Here is a 17,509-nt window from a genome sequence, read left to right as displayed (position 1 = left end):
ACCCTGACCCAGGGCATCGCGCGCTGTCATTTCAAAATCTGAAGAAGCCATTTCTGTAAGGTGGGGACATTTTGTTTCATGCTTGCTAATGTTGTATGTGGCTATTAATAATAGGAAAGCAGGGGTGTACATGTCAGGGATTCAGCTAGACTGCATGTGTGTATTCAGTTCGGCAGCGTCCTGGACCCACCCAATGAGACCCGAAGGGGTCAACCGACCGCACCGCTGGGGTCCACCTGAACAGTAACTCGTTGGAGCACACCACGATTTGGGCAGAGAGGGGTGGCAAAAAAAGGATTAGGAATGAAAATGAGCATCAGACAGGCTATGGAAATTGACAAGGAGAAAAGATTTAGGGGCAGATTTATGTTTGACTTGCGCCTCATTTACGCCGCCGTTGCGTCACTTTTGTGACGCAGCAGCGGCGCAAATCCTGCGCCATGGTGCGGGGTATTTACAACGTGACGCATCTGGGAGATGCGTCACGTTGAAAAGCCCTGCGCCACATGTAGGCGTTCCAGGGCAGGTGGGGGCGTTCCGGCGCAGGAACGCCTCCTAAAAGTGGCTGAGTGAAATCTACAAGATTTCACTCAGTCACTTTTGAGCCCATGATGCGTCAAAACCCTGCGCCTGCTTGAAGCAGGCGTAAGGATTGACGCAGCATTGTGCAGATAGGGCCCCCCAGAGCATTGCTGAAGCTGCGTCGCGCTTGCGATGCAACTCCAGCAATGCGCCACTTTTACGTTTTTGCCCCATGGTGCGCCGCATTATAAATGTGGCGCATCCATGATGGCGGAGCTGGGGCGCAAAATAACTGGCGCATCCCTGCTGATATGCAGGGATGCGTCAGTTATTATAAATATGCCCCTTAGTAGGGAAATACAAGTCAGGACATGAACAGCAGCAGGTACTGACCGAGATGCTTTGGAAGAAGTGGGAGTGGAAGCAAGAGCCTGGGCAGTGACTGAATTTGACTCAGGAGTGAGTGCTTGAACTACATGGGACATGGCCTCAGGATGGAGACCCAAAAGGGCAAACGTAAGGACTGAGCAGCTGACATCGCCATCACTTTACCCCATGTTTTCACTTCTTGCCCTCCATATTTATTCCCAGTATAGTACAATGTTTACAATGCGTAGAACCCGTAGTGGGCTACTAGCTTACATTTTACTCCCTGCCTCATTTACTCTTCCTCACGTCTCTTATCTCAAAGTCTCCCTCCCAGTCCCTTGCCCCTTCACATTCATGAGCTACGCAAACTCTTTTAACACTGTATGATATACCTTTATTCCTCCTAACCATCTGATTCCATTGCTAGTTTATATTTGCACATTTGCACTCCATCACTGATACTTACACGGCCTGATCCCATGTACCCTATCCCTCAACTCATTGCTGAGTCTTCATTTTGTTATACTTTGCCCCTCATTACACTTCCTGCCTCTCTCCAAAACCCATAGGTCCTCATTCCTTTCCATGAAACATCTTAACTCTTTATAGTTCCTCCTCTTCCTTCATATGTGACCTTAACGCTGTATGAATCGGGCCGGATTTACTAAGGACTTGCGTTGTTGTTGCCTGATGCAGATCATCACAAGGCAATGCAAGTTTAACGGCATTTACAGAGCCATACAAGGAGAGATTTGTGTCGCTTTCTGTAACTTTGTAAAAAAAATGTATTACAACAGAGCAGAGTGTGCTGCTTTGTGTTCCGTTTCATTGTGGCAGACATTCCAAGGGTGGAGCATGACCGTTCCATGCATCCTCCCATGTAATTTGACACGGTCCAGATTCACCAAAAGCGGTGTAATGAGAAAACATATCTTTATTTCTCATTGCTATTTCCTCTTTCCACGCATCCTGCATTTTCAGCACACATGGAAAGTAGAATAAGCCTCTAAGAAATGTTTTTGTGCAGGAAGGCAGCCCTTACAGCACAAAAACGATCCTGCCCATAGTGCAGGCACAAGGGGACCTGCCCTGGTGCAGGCACAAGGGGGCCTGCTGGTGCAGGCACAGGGGGGCCTGCTAGTGCAGGCACAAGGGGACCTGCCCTGGTGCAGGCACAAGGGGGCCTGATGGTGCAGGCACAAGGGGGCCTGCTAGTGCAGGCACAAGGGGGCCTGCCCTGGTGCAGGCACAAGGGGGCCTGCTGGTGCAGGCACAGGGGGGCCTGCTAGTGCAGGCACAAGGGGACCTGCCCTGGTGCAGGCACAAGGGGGCCTGATGGTGCAGGCACAAGGGGGCCTGCTAGTGCAGGCACAAGGGGGCCTGGATGGTGCCAGGCAGCACACGGTGTGCCAGCTCTAGGAGGTACCCAAAGTGTACAGTATTCTTAGTAGATATGGCGCTGTTCTGCTCTCTCCAGTTCACGCAAGGCAGGGCAGCAATTTCCCTTGCTGCGTTGCTTTGCCTGAAAAGTTAGTAAATCTGGCTCCCAGTGGTTATGGTCCATATTCAGTTTTTATACTCCGTATTCCATATTTACATGCCATTGCCCATCGTTACACAAAGGCCTTAATAATGGTTCGATACTTCCAATCGGGTCAATAACGGAAGCTAGTGCCCCGTCTACATTACATTTTTTTTATTAGCATTTCTCAGTTTATTTTATCTTTCATGCTTCATTAAAACCAGTGAGGAGAGCAAAGCTAAAACTGCCTCTTTGCTTCGCCTGATTCCTAGACGATTAGACACCGGTTCCAGGAGCCTTGTGCACGCGGACTCAGAGGCTTAACAGGCACATCCTATATGTGGCAGTGGTTCTGTCTCAGATGTAACCTAATAACCGACAGAAACGAATCTCAGTCTAATAAGCTTGTCCGTCCGGTTTGGAGTTCAAGGGAGACTTACAGACAATAGTCGAGGAAGCACGCCTTTCTTTTCTATCACCAGAAACTGATATTCGTTTAGTCTGCTTCCTGGCTAGAAGTTGAGGTTGTAGGGAGGGAAGCTCTGCTTTCCAGGGGTCGTTAAACTGTACATTTTAAGTGCTGTATCTAGATAACACTCCCATGGATTATCATACAGCTGTTGGACTTCATTGATTTGCAGCCATAATAAAGATGTTAAGGGGCAGCTGGCGCGGCTCCTCGCTCTAGGCAGCGTGTCACAAAGAGCGCTCGTGTATTCTAAGTGGGTTACACACATTACATTCTAACCTAACCGGGCGTGTGTAGTGCTAAAAGGCCAACCAAGACTGGACGCTCGGCACTGATGTGTGTCTGGGAACGGAGCCAGTGGCCATTAAACGTACGTCGCCCTACCAAAATGCAATGTAAGCATTAGCTCTCTTTAATATGGGAACTAGCGAGGGGCCCATATAGGTGTGTACTCGGATGCAGGATAGCGGCGTTTAAAGCTAAGGCTTTTGATTTTAGGGTGACAGAATGAGCTTTTACTCCCCCTCTTTCCCCAAAACCAGATATCTAGGTATATGCATGCTATCCTGAGTTCTAAACTCCCATTCACAATGCTCCTTGCATGATAGTTTTCTTACTGAATGTAAATGCCAGGATCGTTGTTTTTCGTATTTTATTGTGAACTTCTATATTTAACAATTATTTTTCCAGGGTTACAAGTGTTCTATGTAGGCTGACGACAGGTTGGTCCAAAATGACTGTGATCTATGCATATTACAAGAGAGAGAGAGAGAGAGATGTGCTATATATACTTTAAAAAGCATGGGAGCCATTATGCAACCTTATGTGAGCCATGCATTAGTAGACACCTTTTCAGTACAAACGAGGAAAGGGTCCATCTAAAAATTAACCCAATTCTCCATTTGTAAGGAGTATATCATCATTAGGAGTTTATTGATTATTACATCTGGGTGAAATTTAAAGTATGCTGGCATTATTACTGCAAATTCAGGAATTTTTCTGTTACGCTTGTTATGCAAAATTTCTGAAATTATGCCATATCGCCACATCATTTATGACAAATTTAGTGCAGGAGTCTGGTTAAAATGCAAAACTCAGAACACGAACAGGTGTTGTTAATGGCATTTGTGTTTTTATGCATTATTTTTTCAGAGCAAAATATGTCTTGGTGCTGAAAATCCGTGTAAGGATGTATTTATCGCTAAAATAAAGAGCAGCATTTCCCTTTTTTATTTATATTTTTATTAGAGCAGGAGAAACAATAGAAGCAGCTTTTTTACACATCATTTTACATATCACATAACCAGGCCAATAAACAATACAAACATGTTCAAAAACAAGAGGAGAAAAAAAAGGTTTCGTGTTAACATTTTCATACAGCACTGGTAAAGAATCAGCCTCACACCATCCTAATCTTATCTAAGCCAATTAGTTTTAAAAAAAATATATGTTGGATTAGCCACAGATAACCAGTAAAGTGACAAGTGCAATATACACCAATAAAGTGCAAAGTGCCATGTGCAAATCATGTTCAGTCATATTTTACTCATATTTTACGTTATCATGCTTAGGTAGTGTACCGGGGGCAAAGGAACACCAAATAGCTCTGAATCTTACTACCGCTCCTACACGTTTGGCATAAACCTCTTCCAGTTTATAAGTCTTAGTCAGCAACATGATGCATTTGCATTTCACTTAATTACACAGAACTTCACCTAATTTTACCAAAGTTTCTCGCAATTACGCTAAAGCAAATTATGAAAATGTAATTCACCCCTATGTGGGATCCTCCAGCTAGGCTGTTTTATCAACAGCATGTTCCTGTCCACACTGTCAAATGCAGTTCTGAAGTGTATAAATGTATTAGCCATTGTGCGCCATGGCGTGCATGGTTTTATGGCTTAGGGTCGATGGTCAGCCTCTATGCTAGATGATCAGCCTCTGTGCTGCATCCCTGTTGGAGAGCAATTTGACAGAAAGGTATAAGGATTTTAGCCCAGGATTCGAGTCCTTGGCGTAGCAGTCTAGTGTATCATTTGCCTTCAACATCGAATAAAGCTGTAAGGAGATAGCTTGAATGCAGCTGGCCCGGAACATTTCGTACATCGATTGCACATGCTGAAAGCAGGTCATGTATCCAGGTGACATCCTAGGGCAAAATATGTGAGGCTCGGCACAGTAAATCCAACATTAAGTTATCCCTGAAAAACGTGCATCCTCAATAATTTCCTCCCTAGAATTACTGGGACCATCAACAATAGTAATTCAGTGTGTTGAGGGGGTGGGAGCGGATAGCAGCGATTATTCCGTGCCACTTGCAAGGACCCTTCTTTATAAGAACTGCCTCTATTTGCTTTCCACAGCCCATCTTTACACGTCATAGCCCTTACTTCAACTCGTTTTACCATTCTTGACTACAAACTTCACATTACGTTCACCCATCTTTGTTGCTTCTCCCCAACAACTCTGTGCACTCTCTGTTCTCCACTTATATCAATCAATCAACATGGATTTGTAAAGCACGGCTAATCACCCAACAGGGTATACAGGAGCTGGTAGGTCCCGGAAGCTTATTCAAACAACCAGGTCTCGATAGGAAAGCAAGGAGAAGGCAGTGAAAATGAGGGCAGAGAAGGAGAAGGCACCCAAAAACCAGGGAAAAGCAAGGAAAAAGCAGTGAAAAGGAAGGAAAAGTGAGGAGAAGGCACTCAAAAACAGAGGAAAAAGTAAGGAGAAAGCAGGGAAGATGAAGGAAAAGCAAAAAGGCACTAAAAAAACAGGGTGAGAAGCAAGAAGAAAGCAGTGAAAATTAGGGAGAAGCAAGGAGAAGACAGCAGCAAGAGTGATGCAGCAGCATGGGAGAGCTGGGCCTGGGGCCTACTTCTGTACTCTCCATTCTCTACCTTCGGCTCTGACGTCAATCCTTTCTATATCTTTCTTCATCACATTTACTACAATCTCTGTACACATTGCATTCCCTTGTGTCACCTTAGTTACCTGCTTTACCTATTTTGTAATTCGAGGACCACTAGCCAGCAAATTAACAAGGCGAGCCGAGCTAGAGCCAAGCCAAGTGTCTGGCTTGGCTCGTTGAGTCCGTGCACAAGCAGAGCCCTGAACATGTCTGCCATGTAAAACATACAACAAATAGCACTGAAAATATGATGACGTCTCTTCAGAATTAAAAAAAAAATGTTTATTTAACATGTGGAAGCTTTGACATTAATAGGCCACATTATAGCACTGCACTGAGAAGTAAATATGAAAAGGGACAGTTTTTTAGCATGAACTTAGAGCCATTCAGCCCTCAGCCCCATTCTGGCGCTGGGGTCATTAGTGAACTACAGGATGTCACATGAATCATTCAGTGGCCCAGATTCTTTCACATCGAGCAACATTATAGTCCGTTCAACTAAACACAATCGTTTTTTGTACAGCTTAAATATAGAACACGCATATTTGAGGTGCTTTCATATGTGATAGTGAATTAAAAGTATAATCGGTCAAATAAAATATTTGCCGAAGATCACACAATGTGCTTAAACAATGAAGCTGTGATTAAAACAGGTGTTCTGTTTTCATTCAGAATAAATCAACCACTAAATGTGCATCTATTTGTCTCTCCTTTCACCTCAAACGTGAATGCGTTTTTACCTCTTTGTGAATGAGTGTAGAGCCAGGGTGGCAGGCAGACGCCACATGAAAGATCGGCTCGTTATAGTCTCGATGTTCCAACAGGGAGAGGGGGTGAAGCAGAGCCAGGCTTTAGACTCGAGTCTGGCTCGGGCTTTCAGCGGCTCTCCCACCTCTATTTGTAATCCCTTTTGATTCTGTAGCCTTGTGGTGCTTTTCCTAACGCTGATAGCTACATTGTTTGCTATCTTTGCACAGTCGTGCGCGCGCGTGCATACATGCCTCTCTGAATTGAACAGTGTCTCCGTGGACTGCCTTGTCCCAAATTGTATCAAGCCCTCTCTGTGCTGCCTGGCTGCTTCTGATATTACATAGCCCTGTCTCTGGGTTGCAAACCCCTTGTTAAATTCCCTCAGCCCCTTTCTTTATCCGGTCTCCCTTTGCACTCACTCACACCACTTTGTGCTGGCTTGCACATTGTTGTTCTGCGTAACCTATGACTTCCCTTGCCTGCTTGGCCTAGTTCTGCACTCTGTCGCATCGGCGCTTTGTGTAGCCTCTGTCTGCACTCTCTGACGTCTCTTTATAACAGGTACGTGTTTGGAGTCTAGCCTTTACTTCTTTTTCTCACATGCGTGAAGTGGCCCGTGATGCGCCTGCGGTTCGTGGCCCCACTACCACTGGGGACAGGTGGTTTTCATCCAATCCTTTAAATTTCTATTGCCAGTTCTTACCGAGTACACCGAGTGGTGACGTAATATGTTATTGCTCCACCCCCTGGGACTAGTTAAAATGCAAAACATTTAGAGGAGAATTTGCATGCGGCAAAATACAGCGAGGATGGAGGCGTCAAATATGTCAGGGATCATCTGGGCAAACAGAAGCGTGTGTGGGTGCGGGGGTGGAGCAGGAAAAGATATGTGTAGTGTGAAGGAAGTGCAGAAGAGTACAGAATGGACAAAGGACTCACAAAGTGAGATAAAAGACATCTTATAAGAGTGGGGCGTTCAGCAGGCAGACAATGAAGGAGGCAGGGCGTCGGCGAGTGTGGTTGCATGGATGAATGAAGGGCCGAAAGGCTGGCTTATGAGGTACAGAGCGGGGCGTAGGGTAAGGGTGGAATAAAAAAATTCCTTATAGATTGTGTGTGTATGAAGGTGGGTGAATACAACGTTGACAGAATGTGAAGGCGGAGTGGAGAACAAAGTGAGAGGGAGAAGTCAAACATTTGTAGTATGAAACGAACGAGACGCCCAGGGTCCTGGGAGGGGGTATCAGTGGTTCGTAAATTAGACTCGTGCCGTTATCCGCCCAATGCCTTCTCTCCCCCACAAGAGATGGCAGATGCCAGTGATGAATGCAGCGGCGTTGCCATGCTCCAATCCAACCGTCGGTAGGAGTCAGTGGGGAAGGCTGCGTGCACTGCCGGCTTGCCCTCCTTCATGGAAGGCAGACGCCACACTGCTTAACAACACCACAACTCATGTGCACCGACACAGAAAGAAAGGCCAGGCAGCTAACCGGCGGCGTGGGGCACCGAGGGAGAGCTCACTTTGGGCACCTCACAGGTGTGCAGTGAACGCCGCCTCTCTGGTCGGAAGAGGCCGTCTGCGCACCAGGAGAACAGAGGAGAGGTCTGACTGCCCCTCCCTGAAGGCGCCGGCGGGAGGGGCGCCTGGGGGGGGTGGGGTGCCTACTTAGCAGCACCACCGTGCATGTGCACTGACATTTCGAATCTGTTGCCATGGTCGCTCGGGGACTTTTGTTTTGAAGAAGTATTATTCGTGTGTGCTCCTTTCAGGTGACGTCATGGATGTCCATGAATGTGACAGGCCACCTGTGGGCCGGGGCTTTAAAGAGACAGCCTCCGGCTGGAACACTAGCCCTAGCTATTGTCTCTGCCCCCGATATAAAGATGGGGAGCTGTCACTTCACCCCAGCCCCGGAGCTGAACCGATGCCGAGCTGCAGCTTAACCTCGTGAATCCCGCAAACCGAGCTGGGTATTGTCCAGGTCGGCTGCCAGCTGAAACCGTGCCAGCACTTCACATGCCCAAATATGCCTGTTCCTGGAAAGAAGACCTCTGCTGGCAGCTCAGCTAACCAGCCCCCACTCACCAACCAAGCAAGAGTAAGGTAGGGCTGGCTGGCATGTCTTGGGGGCGAGAGGGTGGGGAGGGGGTTGTTCGGCTAGTTTTACATTGTTTTTCATGACCAGAAGTAAAGTTTGTTAGATGTGTCCCACCACTAAAGGACTCGTGCAGAAGCTTTAGAAAGGTTAGAGTGTGCTCGAAATATTAGTACAAATTCTAAAGGGTGGAGCGACCACCCCTCACTCCGCTCTACCTGAGACTGATCGCTGAGTGCTCGTCTATGGCAGAGAGTATTGGTCAACGCGCGCTTTTTAGAATACCCGCGTTATGAAAGCCGTGCAGAGTTTAGGAAATCTTCTGTAGTCACCATGAGCGCCGACAGACAATGGATATAGTTGTATATTTGAATTAAGAGGGGCAATTGTCGCAAAACGAATGGTGACAGTTCTTAAATATGGGCCATCGCGGCACCCACAGACTGACACTCTTAAGTACAGGGGGTCGTGGATCCAGTCAGTGATGGCAAGGATCACTACACCCCCTCTGCACACACACACAAACGCGCATACCAGTCAGCGCGGAAATGCAACATACTACACACACCTCTTATTTCTTTGGCGTTACTTTGACGGGCAAAGTAAAAAAAAAAGTGAAAATCAATTGTTTAATTACTCTTTTTTGTTTATTCTGAGCTTGTCTTTTTTTTTCTCCATAAAACGTGTTCTTCTCTGTCTCTGGGAGGACACACAAATCTTTTTCATTCATTATTAAGACGCCACCGTCACCCCCCTTCTTTCTTGTTGCTAGGTTTCGAGTCTACATTCAACATTGCCATCTTTTAATGTTGACATAGTTTTTTTAAAATCTAATTTGCTTTTAAACAGATTCTCCATGTCTGATGTTTGCAAAGAGAACTATTAATCAGAGCGTGGCCAGCCCCTCCAAGAAGCCAATTACCCCTCTGCCCCACTTGTTGAATGCTAATAATTCGATTCTGGGAGCTCTGATTGAATTATGTGACTGTAATATAATTGTGAGCAGTCCCTTTCTCCCAGCCCTCCCGCTCTCCCATTCTCTTGAATTTATATTACAAGTGTTTTTTTCTTCTCAAATTGAATTGTGGGCTAATCACTCTGTAGCCCAAACGGATATGATTGCAGCGAGTCTCCCCAAATGACGCGGCGGTATTGTGTGGATGCTCAGAAGTGGTCTCCTCTCCGAAGGACCTGATCTCTGGGGTCCCTTGCAGAGCCGCTTGAAGATCCGTCCACACTGAGGAGAGTGCTGAAGGAGTCCCTCCCCCAGTCTCCGGGGCTCTGGGACAGAGCGGCAGCGAGCGCCAGCCCGCGCCTAGATTCACTCGCAAACCAACAGCAGCTCCCGCCCCTTCAGTCTCGGAGGAGCTGCTGGGGCTTTTCACGTGTTCACGCCTCAGACTGTCACGGGTGAGGTCCTGCACGGGTCCCTGTGGAGAAGCACCCCTACAACCGGGTGTCATGTGGCTATGTAGCCGAGCTCTCCCTGGAATTCTTAAATTACCCTCTGTATAGAGCGGGTGTGTACATCATTCACTTTAGAATCACGGAAGTGTTAAAGTAACCGTCAGTGGGGCCACTAAGGGCCAAGTCCGAAGTCCATGAATAAAAAAAATGCGCTATAGTGTGTAACCCTATACATTCACATCTGCAGTATCTTACTGCCCTATATGATTAGTAATGTGCTATATCGGGGTACCCCTTTGTTATCACAGATATCTTCCAACAGGAGTCCTAAAGAGCCATAGAGTGTAATGTCAAATGCCCCATAAGATAGCCAATGCGTTAAATGTTGTATGTTTACTAACACAATACAAGATGAAAGTTATCTAATGTGTCATATTATATTTGTTACGCAGTGTCTTCTGTGGAATCATACCTGTTATATCTAAAACCCATCTTCTCAATAGAATGAAGTGTGTTATACCCGAAGCTCGTATGCAATAATGTATTCGTTATTTAGAATGCACCTGTATAACAGCAGATGCATAGTACATGGTCACTAGATGCTTAAAGATGGGTTAAACTGGAGTCCCAGAGAGTTTAACGCATGTGCTACAGAAAGTCGTATGTTATTACTCGGGTCTCTCTAAAACGACAGATGTGGTGTATGTGGCACCCCACACAATGACGGATATGTGGTGTATGTGGCCCCTATACAATGACAGATGTGGTGTATGTGTCATCCTATACAATGATAGATGTTGTGTATGTGGCACCCTATACAATGATAGATGTGGTGTATGTGGCACCCTATACAATGGCAGATGTGGTGTATGTGGCACCCTACACATTGACGGATGTGGTGTATGTGGCACCCTATACAATGACAGATGTGGTGTATGTAGCCCCCTATGCACTGACAGATGTGGTGTATGTGGCCCCTATACAATGACAGATGTGGTGTATGTGGCACCCTATACAATGACAGATGTGGTGTATGTGGCACCCTACACAATGACGGATGTGGTGTATGAGGCACCCAATACAATGAAAGATGTGGTGTATGTGGCACCCTATACAATGACAGATGTGGTGTATGTTGCCCCCTATACAATGCGGTACAAAAGGGGGTGGTGATGGACTGTTCCCATGAGGCACAGGGTCAGACTGATTTGCATATGGCCATGTCTGATCTGGGGTGGCAGAGTGGGCTAAAGAACGGTGATGGATCAAACCCAGATCTGTTGACTGGGTGTGAGTGTTTGATTGGTTCTGATGCTTCGTCCATCACCACCCCCTTTTGTACCGCTTTGTTCGCCATAATTTGGCAGGGTATGCTCAGATGTGAGTCCCTTGCTCACTTTGCCACTGGATTCAAGCAAGCCTGGCTGAAGACGGCTGAAATGCCAGAAACCGGCCCTAGGAAACTTGTTTCCGGTCCAGGGAAGGCATGGCTTGGCACTTCGGGCTGGACTGTTCCCATGAGGCACAGGGTCAGACTGAGTTGCATATGGCCATGTCTGATCTGGGGTGGCAGAGTGGGCTAAAGAACGGTGATGGATCAAACCCAGATCTGTTGACTGGGTGTGAGTGTTTGATTGGTTCTGATGCTCCGTCCATCACCACCCCCTTTTGTACTGCCCCCTATACAATGACAGGTGTGGTGTATTTGGCACCCTACACAATGACAGGTGTGGTGTATGTGGCACCCTATACACTGACAGATGTGATGTATGTGGCCCCTACACAGCGACAGATTTGGTGTATGTGGCACCCTATACAATGACAGATGTGGTGTATGTTGCTCCCTATACAATGACAGGTGTGGTGTATTTGGCCCCCTACACAATGACAGGTGTGGTGTATGTGGCACCCTATACAGTGACAGATGTGGTGTATGTGGCCCCTACACAATGACAGATGTGGTGTATTTGGCACCCTATGCAATGACAGATGTGGTGTATGTTGGCCCCTATACAATGACAGGTGTGGTGTATTTGGCACCCTACACAATGACAGATGTGGTGTATGTGGCGCCCTATACACTGACAGATGTGGTGTGTGGCCCCTATACAATGACAGATGTGGTGTATGTAGCCCCCTATACAATGACAGCTGTAATGTATGTGGCCCCTATACACTGATAGATGTGGTGTATGTGGCACCCTACACAATCGTTTAAACATCATACATATGCGAGTTGCACACCTCTGATTCCTCCTTCTTCATCATTCAAGATTTGCCATATGCGTGCTCAGTGGTGACGTGCCTATCCCAAACTGCACGTCTGAAACTATTACCACATCTATTTAGGGCGAATATTCACCCCAAACCACTGGCACAGCTGAGACTGCTTCTGCTTTTGTTCATTTTTCATCATTTTCTATTTCACTGCTTATGCTTCCAATAATCACCCTCTCTTTCATTTTGAAACTGTTTAAGTCCTCATGCAAGGTAATGCAATTTTCCATGTTTCTCATGTTCAAGACGTGCCCATCTGGACCTCACTCCAACAACACGTACAAGTGCAAAGTTCATCAGAAAGCAGTTTATTAAAAACCCAATGCATTTCGGGCAACTGGGGCCCTTCATCAGGGGTAACTGCCATCAAGGCAGTTACCCCTGATGAAGGGCCCCACTTGCCCGAAATGCATTGGGTTTTTAATAAACTGCTTTCTGATGAACTTTGCACTTGTACGTGTTGTTGGAGTGAGGTCCCGATGGGCACGTCTTGAACATGAGAAACATGGAAAATTGCATTACCTTGCATGAGGACTTAAACAGTTTCAAAATGAAAGAGAGGGTGATTATTGGAAGCATAAGCAGTGAAATAGAAAATGATGAAAAATGAACAAAAGCAGAAGCAGTCTCAGCTGTGCCAGTGGTTTGGGGTGAATATTCGCCCTAAACAGATGTGGCACCCTACACAATGACAGATGTGGTGGAGCCCAAGTCCCCGTATGGATCCACATCCGTGCTGCATAGACGCAGTCCTCATGCCTCCGTAGAGGTAGAGACACATGGAAATAAAACCGCATGAACTGAGTACGCGGTCCGCGTTATGAGTGTGTCGAGCCCTCCATCGCCAGCTCACCGTCCCCACAGTGACACTGTGCAGCACACTCCATCCACCAGTGCTCAAGCTCACAGTGTGCCTTTGTGTGCAGCAGCTCAGCGCCTCCAGTGCCAGGAGATACTCCACCGTGGGACTCTGTGTGCCACGCACCACCCCCACCGCCCCAGCTCAGCTCACACTGTAACTCTCCACCACAAACCCCAGCTCACGGCGTGGCGTCCTGCAACGTGCCCTGTGCCAGCCGACGGTCCGCGGGTGACTGTGCACCATGCCCCAGCCCCCGCATGCCAAGTCCATATCAATACTCTGTGTGTAACCAGTTCTGTGCCACCACCCGAGGCCAAAGTGTGATTCTCTACAGTGGGCTCCATGCTACACCCCAGCTCACAGTCTTCATGTGAAGCCTGTACAATCCCACAGTGCTTGCTCACAATCCGCAGTGAAACTCCGCTCCGTATTCCCCACCCCACTGGTGACTCCGTGCTTTACACCCCTCCCCCAGCTCACAATGTGGCTTTGTGAAGCGCGCCCCGTTTCAGCTCACAGTGCCGCTGTGCCGCATGCTCCGTGCCGCCAGTCCCACGTTTGTGCGGCATATTCCACCCCTCCCAGCTCATAGTACGACCGTTTGTTTAGCATGTTCCATGCCACATTCTCAGTCTCAACTCACGTGTGTGACTGTGTGAAGTGTGCTCCATTCCCCCAGCGCACCTCTGTGTGCAGCATGTTCTGTGCCTACACCCCCAACTCACAGTGTAATTCTGTGCAGTGTGCTCCCATTATCAGTTGTCAGAATACAGTGTGACTCCATGCGGTGGGGCCGTGGGCCGTATGCCCCACCTCAGTATGCACGCGCACCTGGTCCCAGCTCACAGTGGGACTTCCTGTGCAGTGTGCTATATGCCACAGACACAACACATGGGGTGGATTTTTATGCAGCGCGTTCCATGTCTCCAACCTCTCATCACAGGCTGTGTTGTCCCTCCGTGTGTAGCATGCTCAGTCATGCCACACCACAAAGCCCCGTGCCCCCAGTATCATACCACAGTCAAGTGCCACTCCGTGTGCATCGTGCTCTTGCCACACCACAGCCCCATGTTATGGTGTTACTCTGTGGGCATCGTGCTGCGGGCCCTGGAGCAGATTACAGTTCACACTGCGTTTCTTATGTGGGCTCGCTCCGGGCCTCCATCTACAAGCTCCGAGCCCGCCCGTACACATATATCAGAGTGCTATGATGCCACAGGGAGGTGGGCAACCCACCAAAGCGGGAGCTCTGCGTTGTGCCTCACTTTGATTGACGGGAAGAGGTGTCAGGATACGGGATCCCCAGCGTCATTCGTTTTGCTAAACGTGTCATTAGGTGTCTTTGCTGCAGTGTTGAGCCTCTCGTGAAGTCCTTCTCCTTGTGTCGGGAGAAGCTGGTGACGTCATTAGAAGGAACCGGCCTTCCCTCACCTTACGTCAGTTTATCCAGAATGGCTACTTTTGCCAACTGGATTTAACATGTATGTGCACTTTTAGAAGTGACCTGGTTTAGGTCCTCAAATAATTAAACGGGCATCTCTAACCGCTGAAGTAAAACTGGAAATGGAGACCCATCTAGTGGTTAAGGTATACAGATTGGAACCAGGGAACGTGTGTGATCAACCCCGGCATCCTCCCTTGATCGTATTATGTGATCCTAAATATATACTCGAAATACATCAGTTCAGGGTGTGCGTTCTACAAAATACTTTTTTACGTGGTTTAATGCACTAAAATGTTGCACCCTTTCTAGTAACACCCTAGGCCAAACATAAGGCGCACATGTCACCTGGCTCGCCACTCGTGGTTTGCTCATTTCATCTAATCAGGGCAGAAGGGGGTTGTCCCTAAATTCATTTTAAGAAACTCACTTTTATTAATCGCTTCTCAGTGCTCTGATATAATCTATTGTACTAAAGTGACACACTCCCCCAAGTCATATCCTATGTTTACACAATGTTTGTTGCATGACTTGCAAGTGAAAACATTGCTTGGCTAGTCTCGTGCACGGGCTCTTAAAGCCAAGCCAGACCATTGGCTCGACTGTGGCTCATCTCTATTAATGTGCTAGCTCGCCCACCCCTAATGGCACACACTCCATGCCCCCGCCTCAGAACCACAGCTGACAGCTCACAGCGTGACAAGAGTTGCACGCATCCTCGCTCCCATCAAAAGGAGGCTAGATACGCCGGGCAGCGCCTCGCCAACCTAAAGCTCTTTGTATCTTTGTGTATTTTCACAATGTGTGTTTCACCTTGGCCGTGCTGAGGGCCCTGGCAGCAGTAATGGTGAGCAGTTCGGTTTCCAAGCCACCCACCACGCATGTGACACTCTGTGATAGATAACCGAGAGGGCGGGAGTGGGGATTTACCCGGGCCGAGGTGGGGTAACCAGAGGGTTCTCATAGCGGCACCCGTAGATTTAGCATCTCTTCTAAACTGAGGAACTCGTATTTGCCTATTACACCCACAGAAACAAAGTGCGTGCGGTTTTTTGATCCCCAGCCCTGCTACTTGGAGGGAATCCACGTTCAGCACCGCCCTGCCGGACAGCGCCCCGGCCCGCCGCCTGCACCGGGGCTCCATCACCGAGCAGCACGTTTTACACTACCTTACCCCGACCATTCCCCATCACGAACTATTTCCAACCCAAGTGGGCGGCCAATGACACGCACCTTGCATAAAATCCAGGCTTCTCCCGAGCGAATCCATGATTTTCACATAGTAAAGGAAAGCGATTATTTCCGCAAAAACAAAACCATTTCGGGCTTCATTGCAGTTGATCAAGTGTAAGGAAGGCCCTTCCAACAAGATAATGCAGATTTTTTTCTAAACAAAGGATGAACAGTCTGCAAGCTGTATATAAAGGGCGTCGGCAGGGCTTTAAGTGGGATGAAAAAACTGGAGTGTTTCTCAAAGGGGCGTGGCCGGTGTAATTAAGGGCGTGGTTTATAAACAGGTATGATAAAAATCTGTTCTTAGTGTGTGCCGCCTGACTGGTATTTTGCTGCTTCTGCCATTGCGTCCATTCCAGATATATAATACAACAAGTAACATCGTACCTTCAACAAGCCAGAACTATTGGCTTTGTCAATGGTTGTTAGTTGCATAAGATAAATAAGCAACAACTATGGCTTCGTTGTTTATAATATTGAAAAAGCTTCAGTTCTGATATGATGAGACTGTGAAAGTACTATAGTGAGTCTCTGTGAGAACTTCCATCAAAGCAGAGAGTGAAGGGTCAGGGTGTTACTGCTGCAGAGTTAAGATTATTTTTCACACTGATGATGACTGTAAAAATGCAGAACCCGGTGGGCACACGTCTCGGCACCTACTTTTTCGAACTGCCGCGCCCACTTAAAGCACAGGGCGTCGGATATTTCATGGACACCCACTGGAGGGAGGAGGAGGTCCGTGTTTCCTTCAGTTTGCGTTAGCATTAGGCGGCACACTTCCATGATAATAAATAAAGCGTAACCTGATCCCAGGGATGCATTCGTTACATTTGGAGCATGTCCGTACGCACCTGGTGTGAGAAAAGTCCTTCTGAGGTATGTGAGCTCACGTGCTTGGCCCTGTGGCACTCTGTGTTCCAACGTGTACAAGGCACCGCAGCGGAGTCTACTTTTCGGTCACTGCTCACGGAAAATACGGTATTCAGTTCAGTCCAACTATGAACAAATTTATAAGATAAACTCGAGATGTTTTTTTACACGTTTACACAAACATATAGTACACGTCTTGGCAAGTAGCAATGGAAATACCTGCATTTGGCACCGGGCGCAGCATGGGAGGCGGGACAGGGCCGCCTCTGAAGCGCTTCCCTTCAGGCCACCGATGGCCCTGGAGTCAGGCCACGAGTCGCACACGCGGCCACACAATAGTTCATTGTGTCGCCATTTGGCAGGGAGGCATTTCAGTGTCTATAACCGAGGAAGGCCGGGTCGGACTTCGCAGTAATTTCCCAGTAGCGTTACCACGCGATAGTGTGCGAGAGAGAGCGCGTGCTGGCACGGGCGTGCAATGTGTCTGGTAGTGGCTGATGTCTGGGCCTGTGGCATTATGATGCATGCGGGCTGTTTGTCCATCTGAACTGTCCATCAGCCCGCTCTGCTCTCTCCCTGGCAATTTATCCACACAAAAGGAATCTCAAACAGCCAGACGGATTCTGGCGACAGAGGCAGTGGGGAGCTCGAGGGAGGATGAGAAACCTCACGCACCCTAAATACAAAGAAAAAAAGGGGCAACCGGAGGCCACACATATCTACCGCCTCCTACTCAGGGTTGCAGGCTTCTTGATCAGACCTACCTGGAGCAATATC

At 47.8% G+C, this 17,509-nt stretch overlaps 1 long non-coding RNA gene across 1 annotated transcript in view; it reads left to right on the top strand.

Moving 5' to 3' along the window:
- Positions 1-8,432: 8,432 nt before the first annotated feature.
- Positions 8,433-17,509, top strand: part of LOC146860545 (uncharacterized) — a 312,136-nt gene continuing 303,059 nt past the window's right edge. Inside the window, exon 1 of the long non-coding RNA XR_014979165.1 lies at positions 8,433-8,650. This is a non-coding gene — a long non-coding RNA (uncharacterized LOC146860545). The remainder of the gene's footprint in view (positions 8,651-17,509) is intronic.

The sequence above is a fragment of the Triturus cristatus genome, chromosome 3_1 (assembly GCF_964204655.1).
Source record: "Triturus cristatus chromosome 3_1, aTriCri1.1, whole genome shotgun sequence".
Classification (NCBI taxonomy): domain Eukaryota; kingdom Metazoa; phylum Chordata; class Amphibia; order Caudata; family Salamandridae; genus Triturus; species Triturus cristatus.
The sequence above is the reverse complement of the archived record's forward strand: the minus strand, read 5'-3'. Positions and strand labels throughout refer to the sequence as shown.